Source organism: Anneissia japonica, unplaced genomic scaffold (genome assembly GCF_011630105.1).
Source record: "Anneissia japonica isolate Jap-2015-1 unplaced genomic scaffold, ASM1163010v1 scaffold287635_len88462_cov110, whole genome shotgun sequence".
Classification (NCBI taxonomy): Eukaryota; Metazoa; Echinodermata; class Crinoidea; order Comatulida; family Comatulidae; genus Anneissia; species Anneissia japonica.
The window spans coordinates 23,152-27,474 of NW_022752831.1; positions in this window are offsets into that span (position 1 = coordinate 23,152).

The following is a 4,323-nucleotide window of genomic DNA, read 5'->3' on the forward strand; positions in this document are numbered from 1 at the left end:
AAATATTCAAAATTCCGTTATCTTGATAGTGAAATTTACGGATTTGTGAAGTAGTCCACATCAAACGCGTTTTTCCAAAACGTTGTTTGCGTCGAAATTGAAGTTTGTGTCCTCTTCGTGAAAACGTGTTTATGTGCGATAATTACGTTCTAAAATCGAAAGTCCCCTAATGTGGTATACTTTACGACATGAGTGATGATGTAACACAGAACATTTATCAATATATTCACAACTTGTGGATTATTACTTACAAAGTTTGAAGACTTGCCAGACCATCGAAGACACCGTGCGTTAACATAGTTATTCTGTTACTACTTAGATCCCTTCGAAAAAGAAAAATGAAAGTGAAAATAAATTAATTTGATCTTCCTTGATATCATTATCATCATTGCTATCCTTATCATTTTTAAAAATTGGGATTCAGTCCTTCCTTTTATATGTTAACAGCCACGTTTTAACAATTGATAGATGGATAAATAAGTCACTTGGTTGCATGTTAACGGGTATAATTGGCTGTAAATAGAAAAAGCCGATTAGTGGTGTGAAATTAATCATATATAAGTAATTCATTCTTGTTTGGAAGTTTATTGGGTTATTGTTAACGTTATTGTTATTGATGGATCAAATGGAATTATCATAATCATCATTTTTACATTATCAACATTATTAGGATTAGTGAGTGATTTACCAGTATTGACGTTAATTCCTTACATTTCTACAAGCACAAGCTGAACAACTATAAATCAAATTTCTAAACGACTTACTCCGTACAAATTCTGTACGTTCGTTCATAGAATTGTTATATATTTTTGATAATAAAATTCATTATGCTTTGCCTATAATTATGGTATTGAGGTTGAACATTATTGTGGTATTCTTTATATATATTTATTATATTCTTTATACATGGCGTTGCAACGCTATGTTAATGTATGTCAGTGTACTTGGTTTATTTTAATTACATGGTTTACAATTTTCATTGCAGGTGAAAATGAAGAAAGCAATAAAGATGAGTTAAATTTTCATGTATAGCGGGTATATTTGTTAGCTGGATACGCTCCATATATACTCGTTATGTATATAAATATAGGATTAATACCGTATGTTTAGTACTTCACAACTTACATTTTAAATATCCTAAATTTACGATCACTTTGTTTTATGTACGCCTTAAAAACGTTAAAAATGGTGTGACAGTAGTCATTTGAAATAGTAAAATTAATATTGATAACAGCAATAATAATGATTCATTTACTCCAGGCATAATTTTTAGCGGGCCTTTACTTAAATCTTATGGCATCCGGCCCAATTTCTATTAAGGACTTCCTTTTTTTAAAATGAAGCATATAAATGTTTAGCCAGTTCTTAACATTAAAATACATATTCTATGCTTAAATATGGTTAACAGATTGTAGATAATTGTTTTATAGCTTGAATAACGTGTTTAATGTTCAGATAAAAGCAATGTTTCTTGAGTCTGCTTGTGCTCTCCACTTTTGTAAATAAAACTCTTTACATCGTTATTCAAACGCTTTAAGAAACAGCAGTTTATTGCCAACACCCTGGTTGAGCCACACATAACCAAACCCAGGAACATTAAGACACCCAATTAAATTTTTCTTGGACGTCATTAAATATTTTTAAACAGGGTATAGCGTTAAAAGGAAGACGACGATTTGGGGGGTCATAGTAATTATAACAACAATAATAACAATAAAATTGTATATAATAATAACATGATGATGATGATAATATAATAATAATAATAATAATAATAATAATAATAATAATAATAATAATAATAATAATAATAATAATAATAATAGGATATTTTGTCATACATGTAAATAATAATACAGGGTATTTTTATATAAATTCCGGTGACAATAGGCTTATGAAATACTTAATTGTAGTTAAAATGAATTGTTAGCTTTTTTTATATAGCAGTTTTCTTGTGTAGAATGCATATATCTTGTGATTGTTTATTTTATTTGTTACAAAGGTGTAAAAACAAAACAAATAAATAAATAGATATTGAAAACAATTATATGCATATAGGCCTTGCATTGAATAAAAAATAAGGATAGTAATAAGGAATGTATTTTATTATTTTCTGTATGTTTGTATGCTAGATTACCGGGTAGTTGCCCTTGAACAGGACTCACCATTTGGATCTTAGTTAATTTACAAGTCATTGTGTAGAATGCATATATCTTGCGATTGTGTATTTTATTTGTTACAAAGGTGTAAAAGCAAACAAATAAATAAATAAATATATATTGAAAACAATTACAGTATATCGATATAGACCCTGCATTGAATAAAATATAATGATAATAATAATGAATATATTATATTATTCTCTATATGTGTGTATGCTAGATTACCGGGTAGTTGCCCTTGAACAGAACTCTCTATTTGGATCTTAGTTTACTTTATGAACTCGGACGCTTTATTCTTTCAACGAATTGATCATGTTTTGAATGTTATACTGGATTGTAATAAAAGGATCTTTCACGTAATACGTTATGACGTTGTCTTTAGATATGAATTTGAAAAAGTAATACATTTTATGTAATTCAAACGAAAATATTCTAATATGCAGTTATTTTAGGCCAGCACCTGCAGCTCACAATATATAATAAATTGGTATATATTATCTATCTTAAAGCTAAAATTATATAATGCTTCTACACTGATCATATCTTCTGATTGTATGATATACATCACAATAATATGATTTTATTTTAAGAAATCGTTTTATAAGCAAAATATTCGTATATAATTTACATTTGAAGTCACACTGGATAGTAGTGTATTGGATTGCGAAGATGACTATAATTTATTAACGGTATCCATCGTAAAAACACTATGATTTTATAACATTATAGAATGGTTGTTTCCTATGGTCTTTCATATAAGTTCATAAAAGTTTAGAAACCTGATTGACAACTAAAGTCAGTAAGCCTACCATTCGAATTCATAAAAAATATAATAATCAGACATTTATAAATAAAAACTACAACTGTTACTGGGTCATATACATGTCCCATATACATATTACAAGTTTGTATAATGTCAAGACAGTAGTTCGGCTATATCATCATAACGTTCAATCCGTTTCTAAATATATATATATTTTTTAATAATGATCGACAATGTTATCATATGTTAAAATTTGTATCTGCAACATGTTTGTATTTATGTTTAATTTCAATTCGATTACAGAAGCAATGGTATAATACTATAATTTGGAGATTTTCTTTTAGAATTCTACAAAATACGCATATATTAATTTCTTGCATATTTCAGTTGCACAAACTCAAAATTAAAGAAAATACCGATTTTCAGAATCCGTAGTGAGCGATAAAGTCCGCAATGGCAATAATTTGTGTTGTTACCATTATAAATATTATTTCTATCATTATGAATTATTATTGATTATGATTTATGGATGAAGAATATGACTTTTCTATTTTTAGGCCTAAATATTTTAACATACAGTACATTATGTAAAGACAATTATTTAACAAATTATTTCAGAATTAGGCCTATGCCTTTTTAATATTGTTTGCGGAAAACCATGATTGCCAATAATAACTTGTCATAAAATTTATTTCTGTAGATATAAGCATTGCAGAGGTATTACCATTTCATATGTTTGCCCCAGCAGCAGTTTGAAACCAAAAGTATTCAAGTAGACCAAAGTGTTTATGGTGATTTTGTGCTTTTCTTTTAAAATTTAAAACAAAAAAAAAATGTTGTCAAAGGCCACAGAGATCAAATAAGTTTTCCAGGCACTTTGATTGTGTAGCCCCACGTTGCACGTTGTGTTCTACCACCATGCCATAGGGAAGATTTCTTTCAAGCAGTGTAACAATTCCATCTTACATTTTATTCAGTAGCCACCAGTAACATTTACTGTCTACTAGACACATTTAATGGTTTATGACTTAGTATTTTTAATTGTCTCTATTACAAAATTCATTTGACATCGATATCTTTATTGCGTTATTGCTATCGCTATTATTGAATTGAATTGAATCAGTGGCGTAGCTAGGGGTTGAAGGGGGAAGGCACATGGCCCGGGCGCCAGGTTGGGGGGGGGGGCTGCAATGGGAGAATGAGAGTAAAAAATAAGCATTCATGTATGTCGTCAGGCATGAATTTTTTTCCAGTTAATAAGAAGAATCTGAATGTCGTTGTTTTTATTGGCAAATTTACAGATTGTGATTTCTTTTCATTCCATTTCGACTCTTTTCTCTTGTTTTTTTATACTATTCTGTAATGTCTAAATGACTAAAGTTCATCCTGCCATATCTC